Source organism: Hyperolius riggenbachi, chromosome 2 (assembly GCF_040937935.1).
Source record: "Hyperolius riggenbachi isolate aHypRig1 chromosome 2, aHypRig1.pri, whole genome shotgun sequence".
Classification (NCBI taxonomy): Eukaryota; Metazoa; Chordata; class Amphibia; order Anura; family Hyperoliidae; genus Hyperolius; species Hyperolius riggenbachi.
The window spans coordinates 50,044,101-50,069,121 of record NC_090647.1 but is presented as its reverse complement, the minus strand read 5'-3'; the positions used below and the strand labels follow the sequence as shown (position 1 = coordinate 50,069,121).

The following is a 25,021-nucleotide window of genomic DNA, read 5'->3' as shown; positions in this document are numbered from 1 at the left end:
AAACTTCAATTAAACTGCAAAACTCTCCACAAAGTCACTGCAAAATCACTATTGGAAAGCAATCACTTGAAAAATACATGGGTTCCTCTCCACTGACTTGCATTGGCGTAGTGCTCTTTGGGATCGTTGGCAATTCCAAAGTGCAGCTGAAAGGGCTCCAGTGGGGCCCAGGCCTTAGAGCAGAAAACAACCCAATGAGTGACTCACAAACGGCGTTTACTCATGGACTGTGCATTATTTGGTGCAGATTCTAATCCCCTCTTGTACAATGGAAAAGCTAAGGGGTCTTTATAGCCGGGGAAAGTTCTTGTAAGTAATAGCAGCGGTATTAAGTGCAATGCACTGTAACCAATTTTCCACTAAAGATGAGAATGTGCCAATGTTTATGTTGCATGCTGGGAGCGCGTCTCCCCCGGCTCTGCCCACCGCCACGGCGTTATTACATGCCAGTCCCGTCCGCGGAGTGCGGTCTGCTTTCTCTTACCCGGGATCAAAAACAGGCTGCAGATTAAAAGTGAAATGAAATCATGACTTCGATTGCTTTGGAAACCTTCACATATCTTGGACTAAAAGTGTCTTAAAATATTTCTTTTATGTTCCTGCGTTTCATAATAGCAGATATTTTAATCCTCTGTGGAAACGGCTACGCTCGATGCCAATGGAAATTTTCTGCAGAATTTCCTGCTGTTTCCACAATATATTTTTCAATGGCTGGGTAATATCAGCAGAATGGCAGATGGATTTCAGAGGCTAAACTCATTTCTTCCCCCCCCACCCCCACCCTCTCTGAAGTGAAGATTAACTCCTTCATAGGAAAAGCTTTTCATTGCCTAGGACTGACATTCAGCCATGTAGATATTAGATTGTGAGCTAATCTGAGGACAATCAGTGACATGACTATGTACTCTGTAATGTGCTGCAGAAGATGTCAGTGCTAGATAAATACATAATAATAATATGGTAGGACATTCGACTATGACTATAGTAGGATTAGATTGTAATCCTACTACCCCTACCCCTGAGGACAGTCAGTTACATATTCCAAAAAATTACATTGGTCTTCAACTGGCAATGCAGTCGGAATATCTATTGCATAGAGTGGCCATTTCACCTCATCTGCAGACAGACCGACTGTTTGTGGGCCTTTAACTCAGGCATACATATCTGCAAAGCACCACTAAAACAAAGTTAGTGCAGGCCTCGCTTGCCAATAATCAAAAAAATCTTTATTGTGGACAGACAACCATAGAATTGTAGCAAAATCACAAATTAAAACCGTTACAAAAAACCTCAGGAGTAACACAGCACTTCCTCGCTGCCCCACACGCTACATACATACAATCATTCACACCAACCGCTGTGTTGGAAAAATCTGCATGCAGATATAAATTATACTATAGGCAGGTCCTGACTTTTGCAATAGCTATTGCATTGATGGCTCTCTATGAGATCTTTGATATCAGTTCCAGTTCATTGCAAGCAGCACACAATTGGATTCACTTCAAACCAGCTGATACTCGGCTATTACATCAGAGTTCCAACTGCACAATCTCATGGAAAAGAGTACTAGTTACAAGCCAGTTCAATATCAATAGTAGATCAACGTTTCCTGCAAAAGCACCATCAGCTGTTTAACTATCTTCACTTTGCAAAGTCTCAAAGCTCAGTTGTCACTTGGCAACTACAGTCAGCGGTGCACAAAGCATAGCATTAGCAAGTCTTGTGTAAGCAGGAGCTGCCGTCAGCAGTCATAGCAGTTGTATACGTCACTTGTGGGGCGCCAGTTCCCTGTGTCTTGTATTCCCCCAGTGGGAGGCGATGACTGTAGTCACATTTACTCACGCACTACGGCGTTCTCCCAGCAGCAGCAATCCTCTCAGCAGCGGCTGTGTTTGTGGATCTACCAGCGCCAATGAAGTATGGCCGCGTGGATCACTTTCCAAGCAGCGTGGAGCTAAAGCGATAGGTGAGGCCGGCCTCCTGTAGCTCCTCCCACTTACATGTAATTTCCCCGAGAGCCAGACAGGAGAAATACCAACTAACAGCTTGTACAATTAGCTAGCTGACTTGGGGGTTGATTCACTTTGTAGGACGAGATCTCCGCACTTTGGCCCAGTAGGCTGCTTGTCACTGGACCTGACAGGGGCCAGAGTGGGACAATTGGAGTAGCTGTTCGTTTTGGGGTAGCACGAGTAAGTTAGTAGTGCAAATTTTACTTGCACTTTCACACTAAGCTGCGCTGCTTGAGCAGTGTAGCTTAGTGAATCAACCCCTATTGATTTGTCTGTGAGCCAGATGTAGCCATCAAAAGAGCCACATCTGGCTCCCGAGCCATAGGTTCCCTACCTCTGGGTTAAGGCATAATAATAATATGGTAGGACATTAGACTATGACTATGGTAGGGATTAGATTGTGAGCTTCTCTGAGGACAGCCAGTGACATGATGACTATGTACTATGTAAAGTACTGCTTTGCCCATATGGTCACTGGGTGAATGATTAATATTCAGGGAAGTGGGTGGAGCCTATAATAGCTAATCTTGATTTATTTGTTAATTTTCAAGAGGAATATTTAAATTGCTGCCATTTTTACCCTCCTAATAGCAGATGTCTGAAACCTGCTACAGTCAGTCATTGGTTGACTGGGGTTCAAATGATGGAGGGGGCGGAGCCACAAACAGCCTATCTGATTTGTTTGATTTCTATGGAAATATACAAATGATTGATGTCAAAGACCTCAAAGCTCACAAACTTGGTCATTGAGTGTTTGTGTGGTAGGGTTAGGAAAAGTGGGTGAAGCCAACACCAGCCAAATAAATACCCGGGCAACACCGGGTCATCAGCTAGTATTATATAATAGGAATGTGAGGGAAGTGCTGAACCTGTCATCAAGTGAGCAGGCAATTTTGTGTGCAGACACCCTGAAGAAAATGGGTGGATTAGCCAGGATCCGTTTCCCCCCACCCCCCAACACTTTTTTTTGGGTGTGCTGTGGAAGGGGAGGGGGGTACATGGGGTATATCGGGGAAAAGGATTGGTGTTGGTGATATTAAGGGACTGTACCTCCTCGCAATAGAGGTGACCCGGAATCAGTGGTGTGTGCATTAGCTGCAGCGCATTAGTTTGGTTCCAGCCCTTGCATGCATGCCACTGTAATTCCATTAATATGCAGCAACGTGTGTTGCTGGGGGGGAGGGGGTGTGTCCGACACTTTGATCCATATTAGGGTGATGCCATGCTGGATCTGGCAGCACTGCCTTTCAGGATCGGATGTGTGCCATTCTGTTGGATGACTGGCAGTTCAGGTTTGTTTGGAGCCTTGCCGCAATGGTAATGTCAGTAGCATTACCTGGTGAAAATGAAGACATGCGAATGGGCCCAATGGAAGGCGTGCCTCTGTACTGCACATGCGTTGGTCCACCATCTTCTTTTTCTGAAAATGGTCTAGGGTTTGGTAACCAGGCGCCCAACGCTGAGTTGAGTACCCAATGCAGTAGCCTAGCAGCCAATCGGCTAGTGCCTAGGAAATAATGGTTGTAGCCGATCACAGACTAGCAGGTGCTTGGGTGCCGGGGATTAGTATTAGGAATTAGGAGGTGGTTGTTAGTTTTAGGTACTTGAAAGGGAGGAGGGTGGTAAGGTGGCCATACAGCAGGCGACTTGGTGGCCGATTGGCCATCCGATCATTATAATCGGATGAAAATTGGTACCACCAACAGCATGCACAATCGACAATGTGGTCACGACATTGGTCACTAACCGATCGGTGTGTGTATTGGTATGCCGCTGGTTGCACTGCTGCTGCTCAAATTCCTGGCGGTGTTAAATACTATTCACCCTCCAAATGGTAGCAAAAAGTAATTCCGGGTCCTGCAAATGACTCTTGCACGAGGCACGTACTATAGCACCAGCTAGGGCGTTCATCACTGTGTGCCGTGCACCAAAGCCATCTGCTTCAATCCATCGGACATGTTGCAAGATGTAGGGCCAACATACTGGATCGAGTGCATGGGGGTAATGGCGTGCGATATCGAGAAGAAGGCGACAGAACCCCTGGCTGTCCCTCCAGTGTAAAATGTGTCCTCCAGTGTCCCGTGCATGCATACTTTTCTACACTATGTCTGCCGCTGGCTCGGGGGTTGCGCCCTCCATTCACATAAATGCGCCCTACATGGTTGCCGGTTAAAACGTGGGCATGTATGTGATGTCACACTAGCGGCCAGGTAATGTTCGCAACCACATGAGGTGTGCGTATGAGAAGGAAGCCCGGAGCCAGCAGCGGACACGGACAGGTAAAGTAGGGCGTAAAGTAGTACGGACAGGTAAAGCGTCACAAGGCTGATTCCCTAGAGCTTTCATGCTGAATCAGTGATCAGGAATCGGCCTGCAGTGTATGGAAAGGCAACAGATTTATCTGCAATCAGATTCGATCAGTGAGAGATTATTATTATTATTATTATTATTATTTATTGTATTTATAAAGCGCCAACATATTACGCAGCGCTGCACAATAGATAAATAGGTTAACATACAGGTAGAACATACGGAAACTCACAACAAAACAAGATCATGCAAATGATTTGATAACAATACAGTGTCATAGGTCAAGATAGAGACTGTTCGAGTCTACAAGAAGGGTGGTTGTGAGTAAGATTGCATAATCAAGCTGGATACATTAGGGAGGAGGGCCCTGCCAGAGGCTTACAATCTAAGGGGTGGGGTGGAGACAATAGGTGCGTCTTTTGAGAGGGGGTCTAACAGAACATATTATGATGCTGGTGTAGGGGGGTATGCGAGCGTGAAGAGGTGAGTCTTGAGAGCTTGTTTGAAGGTATTAAAGGTGGGGGCGAGTCTGACGGCTGGTGGGAGAGAGTTCCAGAGAGTAGGGGCAGCCTTGGTGAAGTCCTGCAATCGTGCGTGTGACTGAGATATGCGTGGTGCGACTAGGCGCAGGTCATTGGAGGATCGGAGGGGGCGGGCTGGTATGTGCCTGTGGACCAGATCAGAGATGTAGGTCGGGCAGGTCTTGTGCACTGATTTGTAGGCCAAGCACAGGATTTTGAAATTGATCCTAAAGCTGATGGGATCCTAAAGCTGAAGAGATCTGTCTCTTGGTCGATCTGCTCATACATCGTCAGATGTATGGGCACCATTAGAAAGTGGTGGTGGTGGGTGGTTAGGTTTAGGCACTGCTGACCCTGAGGTAGGAAGTCAGTCCTCCCTTAGTACATCCCTAGCCTGCACTGCTGGATAACACAGATACAGCCTGAACATGAGACTATGAATCCAATTTCCCAACAGATGTTTCAGGCTTGTCAAGTCTCATCAGCACAAAATAAGGCAGCCCTGGCTACTATAAGACAGAACCTGCATATCCATCTGTCAGGGGCACAGAGCAGGACATGCGGGAGGCCCCCGCTGTCACACACACCTTGCTAAGGATCTGTTGTGATGATTCGTCACTGAGGATTGCAGCATTTTTCTGAAATCCCTTAATGGCTCCTGCATGTGCCTGTTTGTTTCTTAAGCATAAAATTAGGGACAGATGATGATTGTGGCTTTTCTGGCTGTCGCTGCAATTACACCGGGCAGAGTCATGGATGGAAAACAAATGCTTGTCACGGACTATTTGTTTGCACTTTGCACACAGGTGCTGAGCGGAGAGCTTGTCTTCATTCGGGAAGGAGAGAAGTGTGCTGGAGACGTTAGATATTAAGGAACCTCGCCTTGTTCCTCGACATGTCACAATACTGATCTTATTGCTGGAGAGTGACAGAAGCCTGTCACATGTGGGGCATACTGGTGGCACGTGTTATTCAGGGAGACAGTGGTGGCTCCTTCTGTACAGGAAGACATGATGGTGGCATTTGTCATACAGAGGGGTGTAATGGCAGCTAGGCATGCTCAATGCAGGCAAACCTTTAAGGCTGTTTGTGGCCTCTGCTGCTGAAGCCAAAACTATATTTAGCTTCAAAACTTTATTTAGCTGCAGGGCTGAATTTTTCCTGCCACAGGGGAAGCGTGCCTTCCCCAGCCTAGTAGGCTAGCAGGGTATGCAGAGCGGGCGGCAGTGAGCTGATATAGTTACCTGTCCGGATCAGCTACTTCTCTCTTCCACTGTGGTGGTGATCTAATCCCGACAGGTCTTCTGGGTCCTGATCACATCGGGATCCAAGAGATGGTATCAGCATTACAGCGCCACCCGGTGGTGGAAGAGCGGTGATGGAAGAGTCTCTTCCATCACCCCTCCGGGTGGCGCTGTATTGCTGACAGGGTCTCTTGGATCCCGATCACGTTAAAGTGGAACCGAGATGAACTTTTACTCATTGCATAATTGTGTTCCTTTCCTATTGTTTATAGGGCATTCCTCAAACCAAATACTTTTTTGTTTTTGTTTTAATACTCTAATTCACTATAAACTAAACAAGCCTTGCCCACAGTTTTTCAGAGAGCCTTGGCAATTTCAGACAGTAGCAAGGGCTCATGGGATCTTAGTCTGGGCAGGAGGAGGGGGATGTATTACTAGCCAGAGATATCAGAAGCAGAGGGGAGGAGGAAGGAGGAGGGGAGATTAGGTTTTTTTCACAGGCTGAGGGCTGAAGATGCAGATCACCTTGCTGGTGTGTAATGTTTACAAACAACATGGCTGCTGTCATTGTATCGCAAGAAGAAATAACCATATTCTATTGAAGCTGTTTGCAGCTAGATTTGCTGTGTAAAATATCTAAACTTTATATACGATATATAGACAAGTTACTTGTTATAATTAGTTTTTCATCTCAGATCCGCTTTTAAATCATGTGACCAGATGTGATCAGGACCCAGAAGACCTGCCAAGCTGCCGGTGGAGGAAGTGAAGAAGCCGTCCGGAACAAGTAAATATAACTGCTCCCTGCCGCCCGCTTGGTTGGCTGTACTATGCACTATAGAGATTTACACTGCACAGCAGTGTTCAAACGAAAAATGTTGTTTGAAGCTACTAATGACAGGTTCCCATGGCTCCCTTAAAGTTATTATACTTTCATTTACTGTATTTTAACATATAGTACAGAGTTTGTGGTATATTGAGTGGGGTATAGTGCTGTATTAGGTAGGCTTAGTTTTAGCATTGAGTCTCAAGCAACCAGAAAACACACTTATCAGACGATCCCCTTCGGTGCCGGATAACAGAGACTCTACTGCGCAGGTGTGGAATTCTAGCCCTCGAGGGCTGTATCCATGCCATTGGTTTGGACGGACAGATAAATGGAGAAATGTGTTCTACTTGATGAATCACACCTGTCCAGATTCACGCACCCATGGAGAGGGAAGGTGGTCCTCACTCCACGTTCTCCCCCCCCCCCCCCCCCCATCCTTCCGCGAACCCTCGGAGGCAGCAATTCTGAACAGGGAGGAGAGCGAGGGATGGAGGACATGGGGGGGGGGGGGGGGGAACAGAGGATCCTAGAGGACAGCGCAGAACAGGACAGCTGCAGGGGGCTGGTAAAAGCCCCAGGTAAGTGAGGTAAGTGTCAGTTTTTGTTTTTAAAAACGAACCAAAGAACCCCTTTAAAGAGAAACTCCGACCAAGAATTGAACTTTATTCCAATCAGTAGCTGATACCCCCTTTTACATGAGAAATCTATTCCTTTTCACAAACAGACCATCAGGGGGCGCTGTATGGCTGATATTGTGGTGAAACCCCTCCCACAAGAAACAAGAAAAGTACGTACTCCTGGCAGTTTCCGGTCTGTGAACCATGCTGCATTGTGGTAAATAGCTGTTTACAGCTGTTTCCAACTGCCAAAAAAACATGCAGCAGCTACATCACCTGCCAACAGTAAAAATGTCCCCATGTGATAAATGTCAGAATGTAAATCAGGGATTTAAAAGATTTTTACAATGGACAAACACTGACTAAATCATTTATACATAATTATTGTAAAAATGAAGCACTTTTTTTTATTACATTATTTTCACTGGAGTTCCTCTTTAACTGTTGTTCTCCACTCTTCAATAAGCTTGGTAACTATGTCTCGTCTCCCTAGGTTCTGATCACTCACCTTTCAGTGCAGCAGGCAGCGATTAGGAGCAGGCCATGAAAGGACCTGTCTGCTGCAGCTCTCCTCCTGCGCTGCTTCCATGTAGCCGCTCGTGTAGATAAAACTCCAGATGTCAGTGTGAACAAGCAGGGGGCATCTAAGGCCAAACGGGCGACAGCAATTTGTGAGAAAAATCTGAACTATGTGAAATGTAATTTCATATGTAACAGAAGGATAACTACTCCTGATTTACTGCGCAGAGAATTCCGTCCATCACAGCGGCGATTATCTATCACTGTCTGCAGCGGCGCGGATGACATTACGGATCGGATTGCGAACAGGCTTCGATCTGCAGGACAAAACCTGAGAATCGCGTAATTTCAGCCACGCTTCCTCTGATAAAAGATAATGAATCTTGACATGGGGAAGATATGACAGCGGCATCCATCAAACTCCAGAGGTATCAGACAAAGTGGAAACAAATTCCCTCCCCGACAGGAGCGTAACTGCAGAGGAGCAGACCCTGCAACCCTTCAACTGCAGGGGGCCCAGAGCTGGCAGGGGCCCCAACCACTAAGCTTCCCTTCCTCCGATAAAGGGTCTATCTTTTAGATCAGGAGGTTTGTGGCTACACTTGTTAGGGTGTGAAGATCAGGATGGCCACATTCACCATATGACCATTGCAAGATGGGTTGCCTGGCTATGGGGGCCGCCAGGGGTAGGCAAGTGAAAAGGTGTGCACATTGGGGGGGGCATCAAAGTTTTGCTGGGGGGGTCCTATGCTTTGTAGTTACGCCCCCCCCCCCCCCCCCCCCCCCACACACACACACACACACACTCACCATCAAATGCAGGTGGCAGACCCGGATTGCTTACAGGATGGAGCGGATTGAATCTGAAGTGGGCTGGCTCTATGGGTTTCAAGTTTTCAGCTCCATGGCCGTTTAGCTGTTTGGTGATATCACATGACCATCCTCGACATGAAGACTTCTAACATCCTTACAGGACAGACGTTTGCAAGAATGTTCAGTTAGGGCCAGTTCACATTTGTTCAGGAACTGTATCCAGGTTGTACATTTTTTTTGACGCGGACAAAAACGGAGCCACGGATCCCAATGTTAAAAATTGCGGCCGTCTTCACTCTGGTCAAAAAAGGGATCCGTGGGATTCGTGCATGAAAACTGAAGAACGGAGAGTCCGGACTTTGTACTTTTTCCTGGAGCCCAGATCCCCACGGAGGCAATAAAGGGCAACACAAAAACGGATCTCCCTTCATACACAGAACTTTGCACACAAAACGTATGCCAAAGCGGATTGCCTACTGCCTGCCCCTCCCCTTGGTGTCATCTTTGCGGACCTCTTTATCCAATAGAAACACACAGGAGGGAAGGACACGTTTTTGATATATGTTTAACTACATAACGACCGTGTCACGCCAATGGGCGTGACCGCAGTGGCAGCCCCAGGACCGCCTAACGCCAATTGGCGTCAAGTCCTGGGGCTGGGTTTTGCAGGATATCGCACGCGCAAATGCGTGTGCATCTCCGCTTGGAAGGCGGAGCTCAGCTACGCCTTCAGTCTCCCAGCGGTGATTGCAGCTCAGAGACTGTTAGACGGCCATCTATTTAAAGTGAATGGGAACCGCATTTAAAAAAAATGAAGCAAATACTTACCTAAGGAGAGGGAAGGCTCTGGGTCATATAGAGCCTTCTGTCTCCTCTCTCGGTGCTCTCTGTCCTGTGCTTGCTCCCCCGTTTCAATCCCCCGCCGTAAGGGTATTTGGAAGTCTTCGGAAGCCGTGTCCTCCCGAAGACGTGCGGCGCCATACTGCACAGGCGTGAGCGTGCAAGAGAGCGTGCTTGCACAGGTGCAGTACAGGGCCGCCCTTCTTCAGAAGCACTCGGGCTCCCTGAAGACTTCTGAAGCCTTCTTCGGCCAGATGAAGCACTATTTGACTAATTTAGTCAAATACTGCTACCAGGCGAGCCAGCACTGGAACGAGGGGACCAGGAGAGGAGCGGGAAGGCTCTATAGGACCCAGAGCCTTCCCTCTACTTGGGTAAGTATCTGTCTCATTTTTTTAAATGCAGTTCCCATTCACTTTAATTAGTACAGCGCTGCGATTGACAGCAGTGCTGTACTGGGGACAGCCGTGTGACACAGCTGTCCCCCTGGGGGACACAGGAGCGATTGGCAGTGATAGGCATTCGGAGGGAGGGAGGGGAATGAAAATAATTAAAAAAGAGTAAAATGTTATAAAAAATAAAGACAAATATTTATATCAAAATAAACAAACATCTGGGGTGTGATCTGACCCCACCAACAGAAAGCTCTGCTGGTGGGGAGAAAAGGGGGGGGGGATCCCTTGTGTGCTGAGCTGTGCAGCCCTGCAGCGAGGCCTTAAAGCTGCTGTGGCCATTTTTGTGCAAATGGCCTGGTCTTTAGGGGGGGGGGGGAGGGGAGGGGGGTGAGGCCTGTGGTCCTAAAGTGGTTAAACAGACTGAAAATGTATGCTGCAAAAGCGCAACATTTTGAAAAACGGATCGGTATAAAACGCATTCCGATCTGCAACCTGACAAGCGTGGACCCAGCCTTACTGAACAGCATCCGGAAAGGGTTGAGGTATTATTACATTTTGTGATGCATAAATCATGTTTGCTTATTCTGTCAATATAAAGTTGCTATAGTTGGGGCCCTGAGCGTGACTTGGCTGCAGGCAATACGCACTTCATTAGTGTATGAGGCTGCACCTGCTCTGCGCTCCTCCATAAGCCTTTAATGTACAATGAGCTCATGGGACATCGGACCACAAACTTAACGATTAAACAGGAAGGGGCAGGTGTGAACTATTACATATATAATGTTAGCACAGGGATCCCGAACAGAACAGATTACCCTGTTACAAAGGAAGAGATTACTTGTGCTCTGGGACTCCTTAGGTGAAAGTAATGGATTTCTAGAAGGCTCCCTACATAGGATTATATGTATATGTTTACGTAAAGGACAACTGAAGTGAGTGGGATATGGAGGCTGCCATATGCACACACTGATTGCTATTAGACTAAGAGGCACCCCAGGGCCCCCAACACCTTACTCTGTAGTTATCTGGCTTGCAGTCACTGCCATGTATCCCCTTTTCTTATTTCTTTCTGCTTCATACACAATAGAGGAATGATAGCTGAGTGAGTTGTGCACCCCCTCCTACACTGCGCCCTGAGGCTGGAGCCTCTCTCATCTCTGCCTCGGCCCTGGCCCCTCCTACACTGCGCCCTGAGGCTGGAGCCTCTCTCGCTTCTGCCTCAGCCCGGCCCCTCCTACACTGCGCCCTGAGGCTGGAGCCTCTCTCACCTCTGCCCGGCCCTGGCCCCTCCTACACTGCGCCCTGAGGCTGGAGCCTCTCTCACCTCTGCCCGGCCCTGGCCCCTCCTACACTGCGCCCTGAGGCTGGAGCCTCTCTCACCTCTGCCCGGCCCTGGCCCCTCCTACACTGCGCCCTGAGGCTGGAGCCTCTCTTGCCTCTGCCTCAGCCCGGCCCTGGCCATATGTATTTCCTTTTAAGCAATACCAGTTACCTAGCTGCCTGCTGATCTATTTGGCTGTAGTAGTGTCTGAGTCACACCTGAAACAAGTATGCAGCCAATCCAGTCAGAAACACCTGCTTTGCATGCTTGATCAGGGGTTATAGAAGGCTATGTTTCCACTGTTGCTTTGTGTTTTCAGACCAGGAAAATCACATGGGATTTTTCTGAAAAAAAAAAAAAAAACGCTTGGCATTTTCATGGCAATTTTCGCAATGACCTTAATTTACCTGTTCCATTGCAGGTACTCAACATCTTCTGCCTGGTCACAATGTGACTACCTTCAGCGTTCTCCCCAGGCACTTTTAGCTGGGTGCTCCACCCAGCTAGTTATGGTGAGCACCCGGCTGTTGTCGGCTCACTTCCTCCTATGCTGTAAGCATAGTTGCTCACAGAAGCACCAACCCTTCATTCTCCCATCTCCCCCCACCTGGCTACTTTTTTATGCCATCCGGCTACTTTTTCATGCCACCTGGCTGGAAAAAAATTCTGGGGAGAACACTGACCTTATATACTCGTGCATAAGCCTAATTTTTAAAGAAAACCTAAACCAAAAAATAAAATGAGTTTCACTTACCTGGGGCTTCTACCAGCCCCCTGTAGTCATCCTGTGCCCTCGCAGTCACTCAAGGCTCTTCAGGTCCCCCACTGCCAGCTAGTTTCGTTTTTGCTGACTGGGAGTCGGCCGGCCGCCATGCGTACCTTTTTACGCATTCCACCTGGTGCAGGAAGCTATTGCGGACATTAACAAATTTTACGCATTGCACCTGTAACGCGTAAAAATGTACGGGTTAATGTCCGCGATAGCTTCCTGCACCAGTGGGAATGCGTAAAAAAGTATGCATGGTGGCCGGCCAACTCTCAGTCGGCAAAAACGAAACTAGCTGGCAGCGGGGGACCAAAAGAGCCATGAGTGACTAGGAGGGCACAGGATGGCTGCATGGGGCTGGTAGAAACCACAGGTAAGTGAAACTCATTTTTTTTTCGGTTTAGGTTTCCTTTAAGCACAAAAAATGTGCTGAAAAGTTACCCCCTTGGTTTATATGCGAGTCAGTGGAGCAGGTTTTATTACTGGCAGAGGAGCATAAGGATCGTGCACTAGTGATCCTGCTCTTGCCAGCTGGCTCCCTGCTGTGTCCATGACCCCCATCCCCTGCAACATGGTGTGCAGAGTGCGCTGCTCAACACTACCTGTATCCCCTGACTTGTGGAGCGGAGCATGCAAGCAACGTGTCAGCGGTGCAATGATCGAGAATTCTTCCTGTATGACAATCGCTGTGTCTCATATCTATGACGCCATCTAGTGGCATCTTGAAACACAGCCGTATCATCCTTGGGGCACATCCGGCAATGGGGAGAGGGGCTGACTTGTACTAGGGCACATCTGGTTACTGTGGAGGGGGCTATACTGGGGAGGGGGCTTATACACGAGTCAGTCACTTTTTCCTGGTTTCTGAGGGGAAAGTGGGTATCTTGGCTTATACGAGGGTGGGCTTATATGCGAGTATACACAGTAGTTCCTTTACCGGTGTCTAGAGATGAATCCACAGTTCAAAAAAGATGAAAATGCCCCCCCCCCCCCAGATTTCTAACATACCCCGATAGTGAGATAATAAAAAAAGGAAGAAACCCTGGGACAGTAAATGGGAAGCAAAAAGTAGGAGTTTAGATTCAACAGAAAGTAAGTTTCTCCTGGTTCCTGCTGACTGGCCAGAACACTGTGCTGTCTAAGGCATAGCTATGTATAAAATACCATATATACTTGAATATAAGATGAATATAAGACAAGAAATTAAGGTTTGATTCGCTAAATAAAATCACAGGGGTAAACTTGTATGTGAGTCAGACTCAAATTTCTCCCCTTAAAGGAAATCTGAGGCGACTAAAAATAATTTATACTTACCTGAGCAGTGGCGTAGCTAAGGAGCTGTGGGCCCCGATGCAAGTTTTACAATGGGGCCCCCAAGCACTCTATACATAACAATTGAACCTGCCATTGGCAACTACAGTGTCAGTGGTGCAAGAGGGGGATGGGGAACACTTTGTTAATGATTACCACTATTCAAAGCATCTATAGAAGTGATTATTATGAGCACAGGACCAATAGAGAGCTAATACTGTAGTCGAGGGAGGGCCCTTTGGGGCCCCTCTGGCCCAAGGGCCCTGATGCGGTCGCAACCTCTGCAACCCCTATTGCTACGCCCCTGTACCTAAGGCTTTCACCAGCCCCATGTACCCGGGGGCTCCTTCAGACAGCTCCTTTTGTCTTCCAACGTCTCTGTTAGAAAGGCTTCAGTCGTGCCAGCTGGGCTTCACTGCACATGTACGGCCTGGCTGCCGGGATCGTTCTGCGCATGTAGTACTGTAACAGACGCAACAGGGACATGCAAAGTGCAGCCTGACTGAAGCTTTTCTAATGGAGAAGATTAAAGACAAACTAAACTGCCCAGGAGGATGGCGATGATCTCACCGTGTACATGGGGCTAGAGGAAACCCCAGGTACATATCAATTCTTCTATTTACGTTGTCTCAGGTACACTTTAATGCTGGCATAGGAGGTGGGGGGTAGGCGGCCTCTTTCTCTCCCTCAATGCAGAGCGAGCCACAGCGGAAGCTACTGATCTATTCCAGCGCTGGCTCCTCCCATCTGTTCATTATTCACGCCGGTCTGTGTGCATCAGCGTATCTCCGGCTCCCAATGTCACGTGAATAGGTCTGTTAATATGAAGAGCATCTAGTAGCCAGCAGGGCGAAAAAGGTAAATGATGGAAAGTCCTCTGCTACCCACATGGCTCCCATAATGCCACCTCTGCTTAATGTGGACATTTCTGAGTGAATAACTCTGAAAATAACAGCAGAAGGAAAGGGTGATCACACAGTGGGTATAGAGTGAGGCCAGGTAGGGGCCACCATATTTAACAAACAGGGAGGAGGGGCAGCTAGGACAGATACTGAACACTTTAATTACCAGAAGGGATGGGGTCAGAGGGACCAAGAGGGCTAATGGCTACACATGAGGACCTGGTGGAGTAATTGGCTGAACTTGGGGGTCAGGAGGGGTTAATGGCTGCAATTCTTTGGCAGTGCAGCTATTAACCCTCCTGGTCCCCAAGTGCAGCCATTCATTTTGTTAGGTATACTTATACCTGAGTAATTAAAAGATTCACGCTTAATAAGGTTAAATTTAGAGGTCGAATTATAATCAATGATTTACGGTAATTATTAATGCTACGCAGTTACTATCATTGATAAGTGATTATGGAACCTTGCATTGGTGAATGGAAGCTTAGACTACTGATATCACATAGCCACCCTGCAGTCCCAGTCCTGAAGATGTACAGGCACCTTGCAGGGGGAGGAGGCTATCCTCCTAACCAATGGCGAACAAGCAATGAGCATTGTAGGCTAGTGCTGAACCAGTCAGCACTAACCATGATGTGTTTGTATAGGTGTAGCAATGAGCATTGTACTAGCCATGACGTGTTTGTATAGGTGTGTTCTGTAGGGTTGTTGGGTTTTAAAGCAGAACTTAAAGAGAACCTGTACTGAGTAAAAATATTTAAAATAAACACATGAGGTAACTTCAAATGAACATTACATAGTTACCTTGCCATCAGTTCCTCTCAGAAGCTCACCATTTTCTTCTGACAATAAACCCTTCCATTTCTGACAATATTTTGTCAGATCTGAAATATATCAGTTGCTGTCAGTAAAATATCAGTTGCTGTCAGTTATAGCTGAGAGGAAAACTGATGTAGAAGGTAATGTCCATGTTTCCCTATGGTTCAAGTGAGCGATGTTACAGTTTAACTGTGTGCTGACCAGAAAGCTGTTATGGGTAATGGCCATTTTCAAAATGGAGGACGGAAAATTCCCTTGATCACAGTGAACAAACCGGACGCGGAAGAGGAGAAAGACACTGAGGAGTAGACTACATGGAAGGTAAGTATGACTTGTGTATGCTTATTTTGACTTTTAATTTTCAGTTCAGGTTTTCTTTAAGGAATTAAGTTCAGGTCTGTGAAAGTTCGGGTCAGAGTGCATGGGGAGAGGACTAGGAGAACTCCAAGGGACCTTATAAACTGCGGGGGTTGGAAGATGCCCCAGGTAAGTAGAACACCACTTTTTCTCCCGATTTGGTTATCTTTTAAGATGGATTTTAGGCATTGGGAGTGGGAATGTTACAGGGATACATTTACGCCAATCAAACAACTGGGGAAAAAACAACAAAAGTAATGTCAACACTTGCACCATATATCTAAACAGCCACACCAATGCCAACATAAAAGGACTCACTGTCATGCCCCCATAATGGAATTAGACGTCCCCACTGGGCATGGTATGCTGTGCAGATGAAATGGAGGCATTTTAGTAGGACAGAGCAGGACCTATGAGGACAAGCCATCACTTTGGCGCAAATTGGACAGCTTATGCAGTGACTGCGGTATATAAGAGACTGCAGGAGATGTAAGTAGACAATCATCCTGAATTTGATTCATGGTATCCTGGCAGGAAAATCCAGGGTTAGCTTAAACAGTACACGGTCTGGCTTATCCGCGAGGATATACGGTCTGTTATGTCAACCGTCATTCTTCCAGTAACTACTGGCGCAGCACAGTTGCAGTATGTGCAAAATATATGGTGTTTATGTAAAGGAAAACAGTAACGGGTTGCTGAGCAGCCTAGCACGATGTACCGATGAATCCATCATGCTATTAGTTTGATGCCTGACACTTCAGAGGAGTCCTGGGACTTGTCACTGAACACCATGCGCTCAGCCCTGCGCTCCAGATGGAAACACAGGAATCAGGCAGATTAGCGGAGGGACTCTCGGGAGCCAGTTCAGAGCTCTCGGCTCACTGTAGACACAGATTGAAAGCTGTGGAAACTCCATGGCTGGGATTATAGAAACCGGCACCCAAGTTTCACACAATGCAGGACGCTGCTTTTCCTCAACCTCCTCCAACTATTGCGCACTGGAAACTTGCTTTTCAGCTTTTACCATCCATCAAAGAACAAATGTGGAGGCGTCTAGAGTTTCAAATCAGAGTGTTAAAGGGCCACTGCAGCAGAGTCAACAGGTTTTGAACTAGTCCATCTCCTCATGGGGGATTCTAAGGGTTTTCTTTGTTTTCAAAGCATTTCCTGAACAGCAGTTGCTAAGTCGAATTGCCAAAATAGGGTGCAAGTGAGTAGGGAGGCCGGCTGGTATTTTACTATTTTGGCAGTTAACCACTTAAGGACTGCAGTCATAAAACCCCTTAAGGACCAGAGCCTTTTTTTCCATTCGGACCACTGCAGCTTTCACGGTTTATTGCTCAGTCATACAACCTACCACCTAAATGAATTCTACCTCCTTTTCTTGTCACTAATACAGCTTTCTTTCGGTGCTATTTGATTGCTGCTGCGAGTTTTAGTTTTTATTATATTCATCAAAAAAGACATGAATTTTGTCAAAAAAATGACTTTTTTAACTTTCTGTGCTGACATTTTTCAAATAAAGTAAAATTTCCTATACATTTGAGCGCGAAAGTTATTCTTCTACATGTCTTTGATAAAAAAAAACCCATTCAGTGTATATTTATTGGATTGGGTAAAAGTTATAGCGTTTACAAACTATGGTGCCAAAAGTGAATTTTCCCATTTTCAAGCATCTCTGACTTTTCTGCGCACCTGTCAGGTTTCATGAGGGGCTAAAATTCCAGGATAGTACAAATCCCCCCCAAATGACCCCATTTTGGAAAGAAGACATCCCAAAGTATTCAGTGAGAGGCATGGTGAGTTCATAGAAGATTTTATTTTTCGTCACAAGTTAGCGGAAAATGACACTTTGTAACAAAAAAAAAAAAAAAAAAAAGTTTCCATTTCTTCTAACTTGCGACAAAAAAAAATGAAATCTGCCACGGACTCACTATGCTACTCTCTGAATACCTTGAAGTGTCTACTTTCCAAAATGGGGTCATTTGTGGGGTGTGTTCACTGTCCTGGCATTTTGGGGGGTGCCTAATTGTAAGCACCCCTGTAAAGCCTAAAGATGCTCATTGGACTTTGGGCCCCTTAGCGCAGTTAGGCTGCAAAAAAGTGCCACACATGTGGTATTGCCGTACTCAGGAGAAGTAGTATAATGTGTTTTGGGGTGTATTTTTACACATACCCATGCTGGGTGGGAGAAATATCTCCGTAAATGACAATTGTTTTCTTTTTTTAACACACAATTGTCAATTTATAGAGATATTTCTCCCACTCAGCATGGGTATGTGGAAAAATACACCCCAAAACACATTATACTACTTCTCCTGAGTACGGCGATACCACATGTGTGGCACTTTTTTGCACCCTAACTGCGCTAAGGGGCCCAAAGTCCAATGAGTACCTTTAGGATTTCACAGGTCATTTTGAGAAATTTCGTTTCAAGACTGCTCCTCACGGTTTAGGGCCCCTAAAATGCCAGGACAGTATAGGAATCCCACAAATTACCCCATTTTAGAAAGAAGACACCCCAAGGTATTCCATTAGGAGGATGGTGAGTTCATAGAAGATTTTTTTTTTTTGTCACAAGTTAGCGGAAATTGATTTTAATTGTTTTTTTTCACAAAGTGTCATTTTCTGCTAACTTGTGACAAAAATAAAATCTTCTATGAACTCACCATACTCCTAACGGAATACCTTGGGGTGTCTTCTTTCTAAAATGGGGTCATTTGTGGGGTTCCTATACTGCCCTGGCATTTTAGGGGCCCTAAACCGTGAGGAGTAGTCTTGAAACCAAATGTCGCAAAATGACCTGTAAAATCCTAAAGGTACTCATTGGACTTTGGGCCCCTTAGCGCACTTAGGGTGCAAGAAAGTGCCACACATGTGGTACCGCCGTACTCAGGAGAAGTAGTATAATGTGTTTTGGGGTGTATTTTTACACATACAGATGCTAGGTGGGAGAAATATCTCTGTAAATGACAATTATTTGATTTTTTTTACACACAATTGTCCATTTACAGAGAGATTTCTCCCACCCAGCATGGGTATGTATAAAAATACACCTCAAAACACATTATACTACTTCTTCTGAGTACAGCGATACCACATGTGTGACACTTTTTTGCAACCTAGGTGCGCTAAGGGGCCTAACGTCCTATTCACAGGTCATTTGGAGGCATTTGGATTCTAGACTACTCCTCACGGTTTAGGGCCCCTAAAATGCCAGGGCAGTATAGGAAACCCACAAGTGACCCCATTTTAGAATGAAGACACCCCAAGGTATTCCGTTAGGGGTATGGTGAGTTCATAGAAGATTTTTTTTTTGTCACAAGTTAGCGGAAAATGACACTTTGTGAAAAAAAAAACAATACATATCAATTTCCGCTAACTTGTGACAAAAAATAAAATCTTCTATGAACTCACCATACTCCTAACGGAATACCTTGGGGTGTCTTCTTTCTAGAATGGGGTCATTTGTGGGGTTCCAATACTGCCCTGGCATTTTAGGGGCCCTAAACCGTGAGTAGTCGTCTTGAACCCAAATGTCTCAAAATGACCTGTGAAATCCTAAAGGTACTCATTGGACTTTGGGCCCCTTAGCACAGTTAGGCTGCAAAAAAAGTGTCACACATGTGGTATCGCCGTACTCAGAAGAAGTAGTATAATGTGTTTTGTGGTGTATTTTTACATATAACCATGCTGGGTGGGAGAAATATCTCTGTAAATGACACATTTTTGATTTTTTTTACACACAATTGTCCATTTACAGAGAGATTTCTCCCACCCAGCATGGGTATGTGTAAAAATACACCACAAAACACATTATACTACTTCTCCTGAGTATGGCGATACTACATGTGTGACACTTTTTTGCAGCCTAGGTGCGCTAAGGGGCCCAACGTCCTATTCACAGGTCATTTTGAGGCATTTGTTTTCTAGACTACTCCCCACGGTTTAGGGCCCCTAAAATGCCAGGGCAGTATAGGAACCCCACAAGTGACCCCATTTTAGAAAGACGACACCCCAAGGTATTCCGTTAGGGGTATGGTGAGTTCATAGAAGATTTTATTTTTTGTCACAAGTTAGTGAAAAATGACACTTTGTGAAAAAAACAATAAAAATCCAATTTCCGCTAACTTTTGACAAAAAATAAAATCTTCTATGAACTCATCATACACCTAACAGAATACCTTGGGGTGTCTTCTTTCTAAAATGGGGTCACTTGTGGGGTTCCTATACTGCCCTGGCATTTTACGGGCCCAAAACTGTGAGTAGTCTGGAAACCAAATTTCTCAAAATGACTGTTCAGGGGTATAAGCATCTGCAAATTTTGATGACAGGTGGTCTATGAGAGGGCAAATTTTGTGGAAACGGTCATAAGCAGGGTGGCCTCTTAGATGACAGGATGTATTGGGCCTGATCTGATGGATAGGAGTGCTAGGGGGGTGACAGGAGGTGATTGATGGGTGTCTCAGGGGGCGGTTAGAGGGGAAAATAGATGCAATCAATGCACTGGGGAGGTGATCAGAAGGGGGTCTGAAGGGGATCTGAGGGTTTGGCCGAGTGATCAGGAGCCCACACGGGGCAAATTAGGGCCTGATCTGATGGGTAGGTGTGCTAGGGGGTGACAGGAGGTGATTTATGGGTGTCTCAAGGTGTGATTAGAGGGGGGAAATAGATGCAAGCAATGCACTAGCGAGGTGATCAGGGCTGGGGTCTGAGGGCGTTCTGAGGTGTGGGCGGGTGATTGGGTGCCCGCAAGGGGCAGATTAGGGTCTAATCTGATGGGTAACAGTGACAGGTGGTGATAGGGGGTGATTGATGGGTAATTAGTGGGTGTTTAGAGGAGAGAAGAGATGTAAACACTGCACTTGGGAGGTGATCTGATGTCGGATCTGCGGGCGATCTATTGGTGTGGGTGGGTGATCAGATTGCCCGCAAGGGGCAGGTTAGGGGCTGATTGATGGGTGGCAGTGACAGGGGGTGATTGATGGGTGGCAGTGACAGGGGGTGATTGATGGGTGATTGACAGGTGATCAGTGGGTTATTACAGGGAATAACAGATGTAAATATTGCACTGGCGAATTGATAAGGGGGGGGTCTGAGGGCAATCTGAGCGTGTGGGCGGGTGATTGGGTGCCCGCAAGGGGCAGATTAGGGTCTAATCTGATGGGTAACAGTGACAGGTGGTGATAGGGGGTGATTGATGGGTAATTAGTGGGTGTTTAGAGGAGAGAATAGATGTAAACACTGAGCTTGGGAGGTGATCTGATGTCGGATCTGCGGGCGATCTATTGGTGTGGGTGGGTGATCAGATTGCCCGCAAGGGGCAGGTTAGGGGCTGATTGATGGGTGGCAGTGACAGGGGGTGATTGATGGGTGGCAGTGACAGGGGGTGATTGACAGGTGATCAGTGGGTTATTACAGGGAAGAACGGATGTAAATAATGCACTGGCGAATCGATATGGGGGGGGTTTGAGGGCAATCTGAGCGTGTGGGCGGGCGATTGGGTGCCCGCAAGGGTCTAATCTGATGGGTAACAGTGACAGGTGGTGATAGGGGGTGATTGATGGGTAATTAGTGGGTGTTTAGAGGAGAGAATAGATGTAAACGATGGATTTGGGAGGTGATCTGATGTCGGATCTGCGGGCGATCTATTGGTGTGGGAGGGTGATCAGATTGCCCGCAAGGGGCAGGTTAGGGGCTGATTGATGGGTGGCAGTGACAGGGGGTGATTGATGGGTGGCAGTGACAGGGGGTGATTGACAGGTGATCAGTGGGTTATTACAGGGAAGAACGGATGTAAATAATGCACTGGCGAATCGATAAGGGGGGGGGGGGTTGAGGGCAATCTGAGTGTGTGGGCGGGCGATTGGGTGCCCGCAAGGGTCTAATCTGATGGGTAACAGTGACAGGTGGTGATAGGGGGTGATTGATGGGTGATTGATGGGTAATTAGTGGGTGTTTAGAGGAGAGAATAGATGTAAACGATGGATTTGGGAGGTGATCTGATGTCGGATCTGCGGGCGATCTATTGGTGTGGGTGGGTGATCAGATTGCCCGCAAGGGGCAGGTTAGGGGCTGATTGATGGGTGGCAGTGACAGGGGGTGATTGACGGGTGATTGACAGGTGATTGACAGGTGATTGACAGTTGATCAGGGGGGATAGATGCATACAGTACACAGGGGGGGGAGGGTCTGGGGGGGTCTGGGGAGAATCTGAGGGGTGGGGGGGTGATCAGGAGGGAGCAGGGGGCAGTTTAGGGACTAAAAAAAAAAATAGCGTTGACAGATAGTGACAGGGAGTGATTGATTGGTGATTAGGGGGGTGATTGTGTGCAAATGGTGGTCTGGGGGGTGGGCAGGGGGGGGTCTGAGGGGTACTGTGGGCGATCAGGGGGCAGGGGGGGGGCAGATCAGTGTGTTTGGGTGCAGACTAGGGTGGCTGCAGCCTGCCCTGGTGGTCCCTCGGACACTGGGACCACCAGGGCAGGAGGCAGCCTGTATAATACACTTTGTATACATTACAAAGTGTATTATACACTTTGTAGCGGCGATCGCGGGGTTAACAACCCGCCGGCGCTTCCGATTGGCCGGCGGGTTGACGTCGCGGGTGGGCGGAGCCTATTGCCGGTGGATGCGCGCGCATCCCAGCGCGCGATCCCCGGCCAGAGAGTGCCCCAGGACCTGACGCCAATCTGCGTTACCTGGTCCTGGGGCTGCCACTTTGCCGCCGCCAATATGAAGTAGGCGGTCGGCAAGTGGTTAAAAAGGAACTTTAGCAAAAAAGGAAAAAAAAGAGAAAAAAAATCAGCCTGCACATAATCATCTTTACTACTGGCAGACATGAAAAAAAAACACAGCACCAACTACCTTTTATTTACAACCACACCCGCTAACATTGCGATAGGCTAAAACATTTTTTTTTTTTTTTTTTTAGTTTAGTGTTTTTTAGATATACATTATTATTATTATTATTTAGTATTTATATAGCGCTGACATATTACGCAGCGCTGTACAGTGTATATATATATATCTTGTCACTAACTGTCCCTCAAAGGAGCTCACAATTTAATCCCTACCATTGCCATATGTCTATATTATGTAGTGTAAGTACTATAGTCTAGGGCCAATTTTTTAGAGGGAGCCAATTAACTTATCCGTATGTTTTCTGGAATGTGGGAGGAAACCGGAGTGCCCGGAGGAAACCCACACAGACACGGAGAGAACATACAAACTCTTTGCAGATAGTGCCCTGGCTGGGATTCGAACCAGGGACCCAGCGCTGCAAGGCGAGAGAGCTAACCACTACGCCACCGTGTTGCCCACCTATACATGTGCACAGAGGGAGATACTGGTTGCTTGGCTGTTGGAAACAGCTGTTATTTCCCACAATGCAATGAGGTTCACAGACAGGAAACTGTCAGGGCCATAGTCCTGACATCACACTGTGAGAGGGGTTTCAGCACAATATCAGCCATTCAGACCCCCCTTATGATCTATTCAAGAAAAGGTGAAGATTTCTCATGAGAAAGGGGCGGTATCAGCTACTGATTGGGATGAAGTTCTATCCTGGGTTACAGTTCCTCTTTAAACTGATATTCAGGAAATGCTCTTGAAAACAAAGAATGACCGCCCCTCTTTATTACACGCGGAGTTAATACCTCTACTGAGGAAAGTATCCAAATAGGGCACTTTTCTCCCCTACAGGTCTTCTTTTAAAGAGGAACTCCAGCCTAAACAAACATACTGTCATTAAGTTACATTAGTTTTGTTAATTAAAATAGATAGGTAATATAATCTCTTACCCACACTGTTTTAAAAGAACAGGCAAATGTTTGATTTCATGGGGGCAGCCATCTTTTTGGTTGAAAGGAGGTGACAGGGAGCAGGAGACACAGTTCCAACTGTCCTGTGTCCTGATCACCCCTCCCAGTTGCTAGGCAACATGAATAACAACATAGGAAATCCCATCCTGCTTTGCACAGCATCAGGGAAAAAAAGCCCGGGCAGTTTTCTTTGATGGGTGGAGCTTAGATAAAAATGCAGCTAAAAATGAGGCTTGGGTAAGAAAAACAAAGTTCTGATGCTGTGAAACTGTTAAAGAAACACCAAGCCTTTTCAGTTCTGCGGAGTAGATTTTTAGTCCGGAGGTTCACTTTAAGCTTCAAGCTTTACACTGTTGCCATGGTGTCCAACAAGTTTACAAAAAGAGTTCCCCCCCCCCCCCCTTCCCCCTATTATTATCCTTCCCTTCCTCTGATACAGGGATCCATACTTCAGATCGGGTGTTTCTGTGGCTACACTTGTTATGGGTGTGAATATCATGATGGCAACACTTGTTTTATGACCCTTGTGAGATGGGCCCCCTGGTGTGGAGTACACCGAGGGTAAGCAAGAGAAGGGGTGTGAACATTTGGGGGGGGGGGGGGGGGGCATGAATTGAAGTTATGCCACTTGTGCAGATAAAAGCTCAGCATTAATATGTAACAACATTCAGTTATAAAATGCCCTACAGATCTTCCTTACTACAAACAGAGTTACTCCTTAAGCTGCATGAGAAAATATTAAACGCACTGTGGACAACATTTAGCGAGAGATCAGATAGAGGATTGATAAAACAGGTGTTCCTACGTAGGTGTTTCTGGAGGAGAGAGCGCACAGGAAATCGCCTCTCTGCTGTTATCCCAGAGCTTTTGTCCCAGGATCAATAGAAGGAACAGAATCCGCCAAGCTGAAATTGCTTTCCCAGCATCTGACCTGTAATATCAGCCGCGCGGCGTTGAGCGCTCAGAGCCCGTCGTGTAATGGGCTATATTGTTACGCCTAGCAGGGCTGCAGAAAGCTTTGCAGGGGCAGATGGGAGACAAGGCCGCCCTACAATACCTCCAGCGACTCATTGTCCGGGGCCTGAGAATGAGGAGCCACTTTCTCCCCTCTAGAATGACAGGACCATGATAAATGGTCAGGTCACATCAATGCCACGGCAACACAATGGCTCTTTGTGATTGACACTCGGAAACGACACAAAAGGGAGGAGATTCACTGTTTTTTTTCCTCCGGGGATGGCTTTTCTGATAGAAGCACCTGAAATTTTAGACTTTAAAAGCATCTCTCGTGACTGGCGGGCTTCCCTTGCAGGTAAACGGCTTCCTGCTCTTCTAGGCACGCAAATGAAACCAGATCTTCAGCGCTGGAAGGCCGAGATGGTGGAAAGAAATGTGTTCTCAGCTACAGACCTGCTGTTCCTGTCCTGTGTGAGTTGACGCTGTGCTCTCACCAGCCTGCATAATGTGAATCCTGATTGTATCTACCAACAATACGGGTCATGTGTACACTAACGTGGAACTTTCTCTGAGAAGAACAACTTTCTCCCAGGTGGTGGGAACTGAGGGGATGCTGCTAACCTTGAAAGGTGAGCCCAGGAACTGAGAGGATGGCTTAGGACCAG

General features: G+C 46.8%; 1 protein-coding gene and 1 long non-coding RNA gene across 2 annotated transcripts in view; one reads left to right on the top strand and one right to left on the bottom strand.

Moving 5' to 3' along the window:
* Positions 1-25,021, bottom strand: part of TMEM135 (transmembrane protein 135) — a 399,393-nt gene that overhangs the window by 56,113 nt on the left and 318,259 nt on the right. The gene's annotated exons all lie outside the window — the stretch shown is intronic.
* The window catches only part of LOC137543733 (uncharacterized), a 70,275-nt gene that overhangs the window by 32,488 nt on the left and 12,766 nt on the right, over positions 1-25,021 (top strand). Inside the window, exon 2 of the long non-coding RNA XR_011025574.1 lies at positions 6,808-6,874. This is a non-coding gene — a long non-coding RNA (uncharacterized lncRNA). The remainder of the gene's footprint in view (positions 1-6,807; positions 6,875-25,021) is intronic.